A 15,116-nucleotide genomic window follows, 5' to 3' on the forward strand; every position below is an offset into this window, starting at 1 on the left:
CTGGCTTGTGAATATTTTGAGGAAAGAGAAATATAGGCACGAGGGTTAATCACTTTCTTTGAAAATGATGTCGAAACTCTGCCGAATTTTTGAGAAAATGGAAAGAAAAAAAAAGATAGTTTTATTTGCCAATAAAATGGAGTTTTTTTTTCAAAATAAGTTTTGTATTATCGGCGAACTACGCCGGTTTGATTCTCACAGGGTGTGAGATACGTAGGCAACCCTCAACGGGTTCAACCTCCCTTTTTGCAAAAATAGTCAAAAAATGTCAATTTTTGATTGTCAAACATAAATAAGTCGGGTGATGCCGTTTTTTTAAGAATAGCCGAATGTTCCCGGAAGGGACGCTGGAAGGCTAACTTTGCATAAACGGCCACTTTTGATCATCCTTTAGAGTTTTGGTCGGTTGACCCTCACAGCCTTAAAATCTTCATTTCCGAAGTGCTAGAAGGTCGTGTTTGGAACCGGATCTTCCTTTAAATCTCGAAGGAAAAAATAGAAATAATAATATATATATAGCCAACTGGTTGAGTCAGATAAATTTTATTTTTGCTTAATCACCCTAATAAATGTGGAGAATGAGCACAAGTCAGACTTCGTACGTAACAATTGTGAACAAGATCCCTTTGGAGTTGCACATGTGGTGGGATGACTTGGGCGAGGCAGGACGCGACACAATCAATCTATACCTGGGAGGCCTCCCTGGGTTGCTGAAGATTAATCCTAGAGGGGATATCATAAAGGCCTTGGTCGCATTCTGGGATCCGGCTCACAATGTATTTCGCTTCTCAGATTTTGAACTTACCCCAACATTGGAAGAAATAGCCGGGTACATTGGGAGCCCCAAAATTCCTTTGAGACACCAATACCTGATCGCTCCAAGGGCCGTAGCCGTACACAGGTTACTAGACTCTCTGAAAATAAGCAGGGGGGTCCACAATCCAGACTTAGCAGCTGGGTTTTGTACTTTGCGGTTTATATACAACAGGTATGGCCACATATGAGGGCTCAACAAGCCGGAAAACAAAATCTGTAGCAAAGGAAACCGCCTAAAGTGGGAAGAACATAGGTGTGTTGCGTTCATGATAGCCTTTCTGGGACTCCTGGTGTTTCCTAGAAAAGACGGGAACATTGACATACGAGTGTCCGGGGTTGTCAACACTTTACTCACTCAGGACAACAACACCCTCGTACCCATGATAGTAGCTGAAATCTTCCGCGCTTTCACAGCTTGCAAAGCCGGGGAAAATTTCTTTGAAGGGTGCAATGTGTTGCTACAGATGTGGATGATCGAACACCTATGTCGTCGTCCTCAATTTATGAGTTATGGATCGATAGAGGAAACATGCATAGAGGAATTTTCCACAAGGGTTGACGGAATTAGCTTACCAGAGGGGGTCACTGAATGGATAGCCCGCCTCCGTTCTATTACTGCGGGCCGAATAGAATGGACATTTGGATGGTTGCCTACGAATGAAATCATATATATGCCCGCCACGGGACCCCATTTCCTTTTGATGGGACTCCGTAGTATTCAACCCTACGCCCCGTATCGAGTCTTGAGATAGCTGGGGAGATGCCAAATAGTTCCGAAAGATGAAGATCTTAGTGGCCAAGTAGTCGAGATCGGGCCTAGCGGACAGTTTCCTGAAGCAGCCATCCGACAAATTTAGAGCGAATGTCAATACCTAACAGCCAATACATGTGTATGTGATCAGTCCAAGGGTGAAGTTTCGCCGGGATACCTTGCTTATTTTAGGAAAGAAATCGAGTTAGGGAGACCGGCCAAAAGACCCCATCTCCAAGAGTTCGTCCAGGCGTCACAAGAACAGTGGGATTGGTTGGGTAAAGAAGAGAGTTACAGGGCAGAAATAGGCAAGCTGAAACAACAGATTAAGGATCTGAAATTTGAGAACAAAGTGCAGGTTGCTGCCAATGAAGGAGAAAAGAACAAATTAGCCAGATAAAGCGAGATCCTCAAAGCTCAGATCCGGAAGATGAAAATGGATGCCGACAACCAACGAAGAAGCCGGTCCGATAAAAGGTTGATAGCAGGGTTAAGGAATCAGGTCATTGAAAGTCGAAAAGACTTGGAAAGATCCGAGGCTAGCATAGCAAGAATGCGGGCCAGATGGGCAAAAGGTGCAACAGCGCGGAAAAAGCACCTATGGCAAGTGAGAAGGGATTATGAAGGGAGCATTGCAATATTGAGAGAAACAAATTCCACTCTCAGAGATCGGGTCTTTAAACAAGCCCGAAATGCTAGAACAGACAGGGAGCGCTGCAATGATTCAATAGCCCGATTGGAAGAACAAATGAAGAGGTTCCAAGATCAGCTCGTTGACAACACTCAAGTATTGGGACTAAAGAATCAACGAATAGAACAGCTGTGTATGGAAAGGGATAGACACAGGGGTAGGATCGATGAGATTGGACGCTACATCACCACGAAGTGCCTAACATGTGAAGAAATGCCCCGTGATACCCTTTTTGCCTCAGTCATGGATTATGTCCATCGGATCATGGAGGAATTAAAAAACCTGCAAAGAAGCCTGGCACAAAAACCCGCGGAAAGGCCGAACGATGCCTTGCGGGCACCAAAATTCAAGGCTTTAATGTATCCCTAGTTCAAGTCTGCACTTGTTTGGTTTTTAAAAAGTCTATTGTCTACCCCTCTGTTCTCTTTTCATATCAAACAATGTTAATAGTGTGGAGTCTGTATTTCGTTTGTTTTTTTTTTCAAATGATAGCTTGTAATAGCATATTTTGGTAATAAAATGCAAAATTGTGTCTTTATTTTACTTATGGCAGAACTACGCCTGGTCTGATTCATGCGGAGACATGATACGTAGGCAATCTACATAAGATTCGACCACCCCTAAAAGATAAAAAGAAGAGGCAAAGTGAATAAAGAAAGGACATAAGCCGGAATGACGCATGCAGTCGAAGAAAAAACATGTTAGAAATGGTTAACTGCCTAGGAACATTGCATTCCCCAATGTGAAAGTGCAATATGTGTTAAACTCTAACGCTAACAAGTTTGTTGTTTATATCAGAGAAAGAGATTTCAAAACAGTTAGCTCGTTAGAACGTTCTGGCAAATTACCATTACCACATAAGATCAAAAGGGCCCATTCCGGAAAATATGTCTGGTTCGGACAAAAGTGTTGAGGAGGAAAAGACGAAGATGCAAATGATGAAGGAGGAAGTAGACAGGTTGAGACAAGAGATAGCTGGGATGCACCTAGTCTGGGCTAAGGGACAAACACCACCAATACTTCCCCATACTCCTACCCTTTCACCAGCTCGGACTCCGGAACACCCTTCCACTGGTCCATCAACGAGCTTCCCCATTGCCCAATACTATCAAGGGGAAACTTCTTATAATCCCCAAGCTTCACCACCCAAACAAAACCCTCCTCCACCAGTTGTTCCTGTTTTCGTGACACCTCCACCCGCCACATTGCAAAAATCATCTGATGAACCAGTGTTTTAGGTTCACGACAATCAATACTATCCTCCTGAACTCACCTTCAAAGCACCCGAGCCATACACTTACACCCCTCACCTTCAGCTCTCGACAAAAACTGAGAGGCCAGCTAAGAATCCGGAGCAGGACGAAGTACTCCGTAAAGTGAAAAGCCTAGAGCAATCCTTCAGGAATATGCATGGATTGGGCAGCCAATTCAGTGTATCCTATAAAGATCTGTGTCCCTTCCCCGATGTTCAATTGCTGGCAGGTTTTAAGATGCCAAAGTTTGATCTATATGAGGGACATGGTGATCCCATGGCACATTTGCGAGGTTTCTGTAGTACGATGAGAGGGGCTGGTGGAAAGGATGAGTTGCTGATTGCTTATTTCGGTCAAAGTTTAAGCGGGTCCGCATTAGAATGGTACACGAGGCAGGATCCTAGCAGGTGGTATACCTGGGACGATCTAGCACAAGCATTTGCAGGTCATTTCCAGTATAACCTTGAGATCGTCCCCAACCGTCTCACACTATTAAAACTTGAGAAAAAGCCTGGAGAGAGCTTCAGGGAATTCGGATTCCGTTGGAGAGAACAAGCAGCAAGAGTCGATCCGCCAATGAGGGAAGGTGAAATGGTGGATTACTTCTTACAAACTTTGGAGCCAACTTACTTTGGTCACCTGGTGACGTCGGTTGGTAAATCTTTCAATGAAGTAGTAAAAATGGGTGGCATGGTTGAAGAGGGACTCAGGTCCAACAAGATAATGAGTTATTCGGCAATCAAAGCCACAACTCAGGCTATCCAAAGCGGCACGGGAGGTGCGCTTGGGAAAAAGAAGAGAGAGGAGGTCGCAATAGTCGAAGCAGGTACTTGGTCCAGATCAAGAGGTCCAGCCCCTCGCTATCAAACCAGACCCCATTACCCAAATTATCCACATAATCCATACAACCCTCCACAACCCTATTATCCACCACAAGAGCCCCATTTCTCCGTCCATCACGCCCAAACTTACACCCAGCCTCCGGCTCGTCCGCAATGGTGTGCGCCGGCTCCCCAACACACATATCCTCCTCCACAAAACACATATCCACCACCAATGGCCTACAGGAATCCTTCAGGGCCAAGCTTCCGCGGAAATCAGGCTTTCAGAAATGAAAGGATGCAGAAGCCGAGAACATTCACTCCGTTGGGAGAAACCTATACTACTCTATTTCACAAGTTGAGGCAGATAGGCTTATTAAGTCATGTTGAACCCAAATTGCCAAATCCCCTTCCCAGAAATCTGGACCATTTAGTAAGCTGTGAATATTGTTCAGGGGCTCCCGGACATGATACCGAGAAATGTTGGAAGTTGAAACATGCAGTGCAAAATCTTATTGACACCAACAAGATTGAGGTTCAAACACTAGAGGCACCCAACATCAATCAGAACCCGTTGCCGGCACACCATGAAACCCACATGATCGAGCTAGTGCACAAAGGAGGGGAGCTAAAGAAACCCTCACAAACAGTGATGATGATCCGTGCCGGTTCAAAGAAAAGTCGACCAGTGGAAAAGTGGTGGCATAGTTGGAAAAGGTATATGACAAGCCAGTTATGGTATTGGGAAAAGGGTCCATTGGGGCAGATGTACAGTTTGTGGGGCTGAAAGCAAAAATCAACAATTGAATGGCTATTCCTCTTCCTATCCGAAGGGAGTCTTGGTAGTGGGCTCTGATTTTCTTTCTTGTTGTCTGGATTATTCCAGGGTGGTAATCCAGATTTCTTTTTGTGCTCGCCAAAGTGTGAAACCTTGCTATCCCGTATTTTAATAAAGTGAAAGTTTTTTTTCTTCATTCCTTATTTTGTTTTAATTTTTCTTCTTCTTTTTCTCTTCTGAACAGTTCTCTTTATACTGGTTCTAATGACATAGCATGTGCGACGGATCTTCAACCTAGTCTAAAAAAATCAATCTGATTTCGAACTTATAGTACAAGATTGTGATGATGAGTCGGAATACGATGAGGATGAAGCCTTCGAAGAAATTAACAGAGAGTTGAGCCAATTTGAAAAAAAAACAACTCAAATGACACGAAAGTCGTCAATCTAGGGGATGCGGATGATATCAGGGAAGCTAAGATAAGCGTCCACATTGAACCAAACATCAGGGAAGAACTAATCAAAGCACTTATTGAATTCAAAAACATTTTGCATAGTCATATGACGACATGCTGGGTTTAAGCACCAATCTAGTGGTTCACAAATTGCCCACTGACCCGGCATTTCCTCCCGTCGAGCAAAATTGAGGATTCAAAACCGACATGAGTGTGAAGATTAAGGAAGAAGTAACCAAATAGCTGAATGTTAAGGTTATTCGGGTCGCTCCATATCCTGATTGATTGGCTAATGTGGTGCCAGGGCCAAAAAAGATGGAAAAATCAGGGTGTATGTTGATTATCGCAATCTGAACAAAGCAAGCCCAATGGCGCTTTATGTTTAACAGATATCGAAGGGAAATGCATCGACAGGGCTATCAATTCTGACGCAGTTAAGAGATATTATGTATGATTTCTTGTAATTGTAATTGTTGTTTGTTTGTACTTAGCATTTATCGGGGAATGAAATGACGGAGGCAATTCTTTCTTCTATCCAAACACTTTAACCTTTGCTTCCCCTTTTGAGCCTTATTTATTCTTTCATACCCCTCTTTTTGGAATCAGTAATGAAAATGAAAGAAAAAGAAAAAAAATAATAATGATAATAAAGACAAAAGAAAAATCACAAGAAAAAAAAGGAATTGGGAACTACGTTTGACCTGATTCCTCAAAGAAGGATACGTAGGCGCCTCACAGATCGGTCATAGTGTAACAAAAAACAAAAATCCCCATGCAAGAAAAACTGGGGCAGAAGTTTGTGTTTATAATTTTGGGAAAGAAAGTTGATTCCAAGAGTTGTAATGTCTTACCCATCAAAATTATTTTGAACCTCTTGTTACCTCTTTTCTTTTAACCATACACAAAAACCCATATTGATGTCCAAAAAAGACCTCCCGATCAGTATTCGAGAAGTGCAAAGTTATGCAAATGGAAGTCGGGAATAACACTCTGATCCCCAGCTAAGAAGAAGATCATAAGCTGGAAATGAATTGATAGCCGAAAGAACCCCCAACAAAGAGAGTCATATCGGCAGCACTCCAATCCCCAGCTGAAAAATAAAATAAAATGAGAGAGTCTTATCGGTGAAATCCTTCACAGGCCCCATAAGGCGACGAAAGATGAGAGAAACCAAATGAGAGAGTCTTATTGGTGAAAACCTTCACAGGCACCATAAGGCGACGGGAGTTGAGAGAAATGAGAGAGTCTTATTAGTGAAAACCCCTCGAAGGGCACTATGAGGCGACAAGACAAGATTGGCGGAAAGGATCCGCATTTGGAAAAGAGTTGAATGCCTGTTTATCCCCAGCAAAATGAGGCCATCCGAAAGATTGATTGATACAAATAGACTGGATTGATCAATCCGGAATGCACGACATGATCATTGGGATTGGTTATATCTCAGATAAGTTCTTTTCTTTCTTTTTCCCCAGCATTTGTTCAGAAAGACTTCTTCTTTTTCTATTTTTGAAATCATCACTTTATCATTTCTTGGTTTAAAGACTTTACCTCCTTAGTAGTTTGTCTTTGGAAAAGGATTTTCAGAGCTTAATACAAGTTGACAAAATGGTGGAAAACAAAGTGCAAATAGGACAGGCCAAGGATAAGGCGACAAAGCAAAAAGAGGTTGGTCGCAAGACCAAATAATGAATGGGTCTAGAGCCCAAGAGGACCAAATTTCCAAGGGAAGTTGGAGAAAAACGGAAAAATGACAGTTAAAAAGTTATGGATCAAATTCCAAGAGGATCCCCAGCAGATTTGCGAGATACAGGAACAACTCCGACAGATTCTCGACCAAGCTCCACAATGGTCGGACAACACAGAGCGGGGAAGGAAGAGAAAAGAAAAATCATCCCCAGCAGGAGTATCATCCTCAGCAAACAATATCATCCCCCAGCAAGTTTTATAGCAAAGCAGGGAAAGGAAAAAGGGAAAACCATCCCCAGCAGAAGTGGCACGACCACTCACCACGTTTTAAACTAACAAATTTCTCTTTGATTTTAAGCAGGGAAAGGAAATGTTATTGATAGTAGGAAGACAGGGTCACAAAGAAGATTATCAAACTGGGGCAGAAAATTTTCTCTCATTACGAAAATTTTCTTGAAATCAGATAGCCATTTGGGAAAGAGAGAAGATAACACAGGTTTTAAAGGAATTAAAATCCCTAGCAGTACACGAGAAGGGAAATACAAGTTTTAAAAGAAAAGCAATCTTGGAAGAAGCAAGATGACCCAAAGATGTAAAAGCAATGACCTTTGAATCAATATCATCCCTACCATTGTTAAAAGGAGGAAGATAATTCCCCAGCAGTGTTATTCCCGGCAGTTTTCAGAGGAATAAAACACCAGTTTTGAAGGAAGCAGTCGAAGAAGTCAGGAGCCCGCCTGGAGAATGGAGGTGTTACATTTAAGTTGTTGTTGAAGTCAGGAGCCCGCCTGGAGAATGGAGGTGTTACATTTAAGTTGTTGTTGAAGTCAGGAGCCCGCCTCGAGAATGGAGGCTGAATTAGTTTGAAGAAATTGTTGAAGTCAGGGGGCCGCCTGGAGAATGGAGGCTGAATTATTTTTAGGTTGTTGTTGAAGTCAGGAGCCCGCCTGGAGAATGGAGGTGTTGTATTTTTTAAGAACTAGTTGAAGTCAGGAGCCCGCCTGGAGAATGGAGGTGTTATATCTTTAAGCTATAGTTGAAGTCAGGAGCCCGCCTGGAGAATGGAGGCTGAATTATTTTGAAGAAATTGTTGAAATCAGGAGCCCGCCTGAAGAATGGAGGCCGAATTATTTTTTAAAAAGTTAGAAAAGTTAGGAGCCCGCCTGGAGAATGGAGGTGTTATTTTTAAGAAGTTGTTGAAGTCAGGAGCCCGCCTGGAGAATGGAGGCTGAATTATTTTGAAGAAATTGTTGAAGTCAGGAGCTCGCCTGAAGAATGGAGGCCGAATTATTTTTTAAAAAGTTAGAAAAGTCAGGAGCCCGCTTGGAGAATGGAGGTGTTATTGTTCGAAGTTGGTGTTGAGGTCAGGAGCCCGCCTGGAGAATGGAGGTGTTATTTTTAAGTTTTTGAAATCAGGAGCCCCCTGGAGAATGGAGGCTGAATTATTTTGAATTAATATTGAAGTCAGGAGCCCGCCTGGAGAATGGAGGCTGAATTATTTTTAAAATTGTTGGAGTCAGGAGCCCACGTGGAGAATGGAGGCTGAATTATTTTAAGAAAGTTGGAGAAGTTAAGAGCCGCCTGGAGAATGGAGGTGTTACATTTAAAAGTTAGAAAAGTCATAAGCCCGCCTGGAGAATGGGGGTGTTCCATTTTAAAGATTGGAGAAGTCAGGAGCCCGCCTGGAGAATGGAGGTGTTACATTTAAAAGATTGGAGAAGTCAGGAGCCCGCCTGGAGAATGGAGGTTGTGTCATCTTTCAGAAGTCAAGTTGGTGTCAGGAGTGTCCCCGCCTGCAGAATAGAGGAATACATTTCAAGATCAAACAGAAGTCAGTAATGAGGAGGGGTACAACAAAAATCCCCAACATAAAAAGCTTTAATGTAGGAAGCAGTGTCCTCAGCAGACAGAACGGAATAATAAAACTTGTGTTCAGAAAAGCAAAAGGCCAGTGTCATCCCCAACAGTTTTCGAAAGAAAGGCACCCGAGGAAACACAAGCCGACAAGAAAGCAAAAGCAACCAAAGCGCGTGGAAGATACATAAGATTTTGTAATTCCTAGTTTAGTCTAGCCTCTAGTTTTCTTTTGAGAACAATGTAACAAGGAGATCGGTAAGCAGTAGTAACAACATGCAACAGTAGTAACAGCAAAAGGAAGTCCCATGGTAGTCCCAGCTACCAAAACTTCCCGAACTACATTAACCTGATTCTCTTCTAGCCAGGGATATGTAGGAAACCTTTGAAGCAAAGGTTCGGTTAAATCATTTTCAAAAAATGCTTCACACGGAGTATTCCAATGGGCAAAAATCGCTTGTATCTGCTCACTTTATCTTTGCACGAAAACCCTTCGTGTTGTCGGACAAAGAGGGGCAGCTGTGAGCACGTGATTTTTGCTTCACGAAAACTACTCCAAAAGAAATCAAAAATAAAACAAAATTCTCTTGGTGTGCAATTTTTAGGATTTACGTGGCATTTTTGGATAATTATTGGTGTTTTTGTCTGTGAATGTTTATCCTAATTTAATTATTTAAAATAAAATATATATATATATGTTGCATGCATATTTAGGATTTGATTGTGCGATTAGGAATTAATTAAACCATAATTTGGTTTTTTTAAAAGAAGAAAAATTTGCATTTAAAGTGTGCCATCGTGTGATTTTTTTTTTAATGTTTTAACTTGTGTGATAATTGTTGTTGAGAGTTAATATTTTGTAGTTTAATTTTGGTTTTACATTTTTATTTTTAGAATTTTTGTTAAGTTGTTAATTAAAAGAAGAAAATGAAAAGAGTTAAAAATATAAGGCAAATCGGATCTAGGCCAAAATTTAGACCAAAAACCAGGCCCAAACATTCAAAAGACCCGGTCCATTCCAGTTCAGCCCCTGCATAATTGAAAACGATGCCGTATTGACACTTTCCATCTGGACCACTGATCAAATAGATCTAATGGTCCAGTTCAGTTCTTTCATTAAACCAAACGATGTCGTATGGTTGTATTTGATCAGGACCGTTCATTGCTTTTGATCTAATGGCTCCCAGGCCTTCCTTCATGACCCGACCCACTCCCATCTGAGACTGACCCAAACCCCCTGTTTAAACAAAATGACACCGTATAGTATAACCCCCTTGATCTTGGCCGTTGATCTTAATTGATCAAACGGCTAGGATCGAAACAACCCCTCCGTATATAAGGCCAATCCTTACCCCACACCCCCAAAGCCATACCCCCCCCCTCCACCTTCGTCTCTGATCTTTAGAGACCAGACATGTTTGCCACCTCTAGCCACCGTGCATCGTGCACCGCCCACCGGAAATTGCCTCACGGCGGTTCCGGGGGTCCAAACGACCCTAAAATTACACCATAGCTTCCCCACGACATCCTCTTTCCAGATCTGGTAATTAGGTTCCCTCGAATCCATACCCAATGTCTCGAATCTTCAATCAAAGAGTCCGTCTGAGACCTCACTTGTTCCGATGACTACCAAATTAACACCCCTAAGCCCCTAGTACCCGTTGGCTTCGAATCTTCCTGAAACTCCTCGAATCTTCGTTTGAAGATTCGAGCCAAACATGAACCTACCCCGATTCATTCCAAATTCATACCAGGTGACCCCCAAACCTCCCTCACCCCTAAACCACCACTGGTTCCCTTCAAATCTGCCTAGAAACGTTCGAACCCTAAATCGGAAAAAAACGGAACCCTAGAAATTCCAAATCATGGAATCCGTCCAAATTAAGTGAGAATTTAGGGTTTAATCGACCTTAATTGAAGTGTTCTTAGTTCAGAACACTTCGACTAAGGTCTGTTCGACCTCAAAATGTCCAAATCCGAGTTCGACCCCGGGTCCATATAGTTCTGAGGTATTTCTCTTTTTCTTTTATTCTGTATTTATGGTTTTTTTATCTATGTATCTGTTTAGTTTAGTTTTATTGATTTCCCATGCTTTTTCAATTCATCTTCTCATCTCCACTAGACCTTTTTATTTGGTCCAATTCTAGCATTGCTTCTGTTTGCCATAATTGTTATGAGTTACAATGTGTGTAATCGATTGAATAAGTGTCGTCGATTAGTCTGGCATGCTGAATGTTAGATTAACATGATAATAGTCTGAGTTTTGGTTCATACTTGTCTGTTTCCCTTCCTGCCTCGTTTATGTTTTAAGGTTGTATTAAAATGATCCCGTTGGTATATTTTGAGCTTAGAATTGAGCCTGTTGGTATAGTCAGTTCATTGAACTGGATTTATTGGTCATTTGTTATCTTGAACCTGTCAATACCCTTAAAGCCCAGTTGACTGTTTCTTCTTGTGTATTTCAATCTGATTAAGGCATATGCTCAGCGAGTTGATTCCAGCTTTCATTTTTGATCCCAGCTTCCATTTTCTTCTGTGTTGCCTTGAACCCTTAATGCCATAGCTTGAATGACTAACTGATTTGAATAGCTTAGAAAGGTTCGGTGCACAAACTGGTAGGGGAGTAATTTCAGGACTTTAGGGGGTAGTTTGGGAATTGAAAACAGGAAGAGATGGGTGGTTTAAGTGCTCTGTCCACTAATTATTAAAATACCATTAGGCTAATAAATTGATTAGTATTAATGGGGAACAAAAAGGGAATGGGGGCTGATAATATGGAAAAGTTTACCTTAGTGGGATTTAAAGTGAAAAATCAGATTTTAGTGGGAAAAATCTGACTTGAATAAGGAAAAGGGTCGGGCACTAAGTTTGAAAGGGGGGATGGCTGTATAAAAAGGAGATTGAGGACTGAATTTGGGGGGGAGATTTTTCAGAACAAAAAAAAGAGAGAAATTTCTGGAAAAAAAAAAGGGAAAATTTCTGGAAAAAGAGGGGAAAAAGGGAACTAAAAGTTCAGTAATTGGAGAAAGTTAAAAGAGAGGGTCGAGAGATAAAACAAAACTGAAAAGTGAAGTCTTTCTTCCACTGTTAAAAATCAGTTTCAGTTTGCTACTGTATCATTGAAGCTTCAAGCTTCTTTTCTTTGAGTGTTTGAGAACTAGAAAATCTACTGTTCTATCGCATTGCTGAATACATTTTGTTTCTGCATGTGGTTGTTGGTGGTATTTCTGGTTTTATTCTGGGTTTCTGGTGTATCTATGTTGTTGTTTGGTGCTTCTAAAATTGCAACTTGTGGTCCTAAATTTGTTGTTGGTTAAAACTGTTCCATTGGTTTTATTCCTGGATTTCTGCTGGTTCTAATCTGTTTCTGGGTTGTTGTTGCTGTTGCTGCATCTATTACGGCCCTGCTGATCTCTCACCTTCCTCTTCTTTTATTTCAATACCAGTTACACTTTCGAATCAATATTAATGTGGCTGTGAGATGTGAAAGTGAAATGAAATGCTAGGGTATTTCGATGAATTAGTGTTGTATCTATAGTTTAATAAGACACGTGACAAGTATTTATATAGTTTAGTTTTATAACTCAACTGGAATGTATGACGTAGTCTTGTATTTAACTAGAACTGTTTGGTTTTCAAACTATAGTTTGTATTTGTCAATTACAAATTCCAGGTAGTTAAATATGTAATTTGTAGAATGAGCAAATAAATCAAGGGATTAGTTGCCATATTTCATAGCTAGCTTTCTTTTGTATTTGAGGCAGCATTTGATCCCGTTAGGCAGCATATAGGCCAATATTCGAATCCATTTCCTAGCCGATAATTCTAATAGTTTAAATCAATGTTAGGAATGTTAGTTTAAATCAATTTGGAGAATGGTTAGTTTGTTTTGAATATCTTGATAATCTTGTATGCATTTTTGTAATTTCAGATTTAGTAGTTCATTTATAGAATAAAGGCATGAAACATTTCTCTATTTTTACGAGTTCGAGTGTAAATTACCATTATCATCTACTGTAATCCAATAACTACTTGTCAAGCATGTAATTAATTAATACTTTTCTCGTTTATTCTAGAGTCAAACTTAATAGAAGTGTAGTCACTTTAGGATTGCCCTTTTAAAATAAATGAGATGAGCCTCACCCAATAAAACGCACAAGTTGTGGGGCCCTCAATAAATGGTTAATAATTGTATAGACTTCGGGGTCGTTTAGCAAATTTCACGACCTTACCCAAAATAATGATACGCTAGTCGCTTTAGGCGCGCCTTTAACAATTTACTTTCTTAAACTCGGGTGCACATTTATGTGACCCAAATCCAAATCTCAACAGAGTCGAAATATGTCGATAATCACGGGTACATTGATGTGACGTGGTTCGAGATATATTTTCACGATGTTGCAATTCTCGATAAAAATAATAATAATGATAAATGCGGTTAAAAGTTAAAATTCGCACATATGCTCAACATGTATTATATCAGATAATCAAGCTGAATATGACAGTTGAGCGACCGTGCTAGAACCACGGAATTCGGGAATGCCTAACACCTTCTCCTGGGTTAACAGAATTCCTTATCCGAATTTCTGGTGCGCAGACTGTTAACAGAGTCAATATTTTCCTCGATTCGGGATTCAACCGGTGACTTGGGACACCATAAATCTCCCAAGTGGCGAATCTGAAATAAATAAATAAATCTCGTTTCGATTGTCCTTTAATTGGAAAAACTCCCTTCCGCGCTGCATTTTGCGGAGTCGCGGGCGAAAAAGGAGGTGTGACAATGGTTAAAGCTTAATACAACTTTCTCTAATTCATACAGTGTGTTGACGTGAAATTCTTATCTTTAAAAGAAATTTTTGGATGTTGGAAGTTTGATTCCAAGGTTTATGGGCTAAGGCCAAATTAGTAATTTTCAGTTATGTGGTGTCCTCAGGCCTATATGGTATAGGATGACGTGGGATTACTCTCGGATATGAATGTGTGATAGGTGAATTAGTGATTTGAAGGTTCAAACATATCAAAGAAGAAGCATTACACCGTGATCAAATATATGGGATATGAAATTTTATCATCAATTTTGTACCAGAACATCTTAGAGTAATTGTTGGAGGTCGACAAAGGTTTAGTTCAGATGTTTGGCGTAGAGATTTAGCGTTGAAGAAAGTGAACGGGTTATTCTCAATATTTTCTCCATGAGGATGTTATGTGAATTTCTAATACGAGTAAAGTATGTGTAGTTACATCGGGTCTTATGAAATCCCGAAGGGAATATGCCAAACTATGAGTATGATGTTTCCCTATTATTTCTCTAATGTATTTTGTGTTTTCATGTATCTATGTCTAAGAAGGTAGTTGAAAATCCTTTGTGTATCATTCCATTGGGAAACTACTAAAGGTAAAGTTAATGGGTAATTGGCTTATGAGGGGAATCTATTTGTCATATTAGTTAGATAAGTCTGGGAGTTAAGATCACTTTTGTAAATGTATTATGACGAAATCTATGAGTCGAGGAGCCCACTTTGAAGGTCGAAAACGTTAAGGAAAGAAAATGTTCTTACTTGGTTTAATAGCCCAATAATGGTGGATCGAAAGGTATTTTCTATGTGTTACGATTCAAATAGGTGCAACTCATGTCAATGTATCAATTTTGATAATATAATGCATGTAATATTGAGATTAATATTGTTGATATACATTGTAAAGCTTTGTCGAGTTGTGAATGTGTTGTTAGGATGGTTTTGGTGATTCTCTAACAGGTGAATAGGCCCAATTACAAAGGAGACTCTGCCGAAATTTTTGAAAAATTTGGGACTTAGTAAAAATTTGGGAGCTGGAGGTGTACGGAAAAAGGGTTAAATTATGTTATGTATTTGGGAGTGGACTCTACTTCTCATTCGAGGATGAATGATCCTAAGTGGGGGAGAATGTAACACCCCGAAAAAAAAATTTGAAGTACTTAAGCGCTATTAAGAAAGTTGACGTGCGCTAATTATATTATTTTGTCTGCGAACG

This window comes from Nicotiana sylvestris, chromosome 2 (genome assembly GCF_000393655.2).
Source record: "Nicotiana sylvestris chromosome 2, ASM39365v2, whole genome shotgun sequence".
Taxonomy (NCBI): Eukaryota; Viridiplantae; Streptophyta; class Magnoliopsida; order Solanales; family Solanaceae; genus Nicotiana; species Nicotiana sylvestris.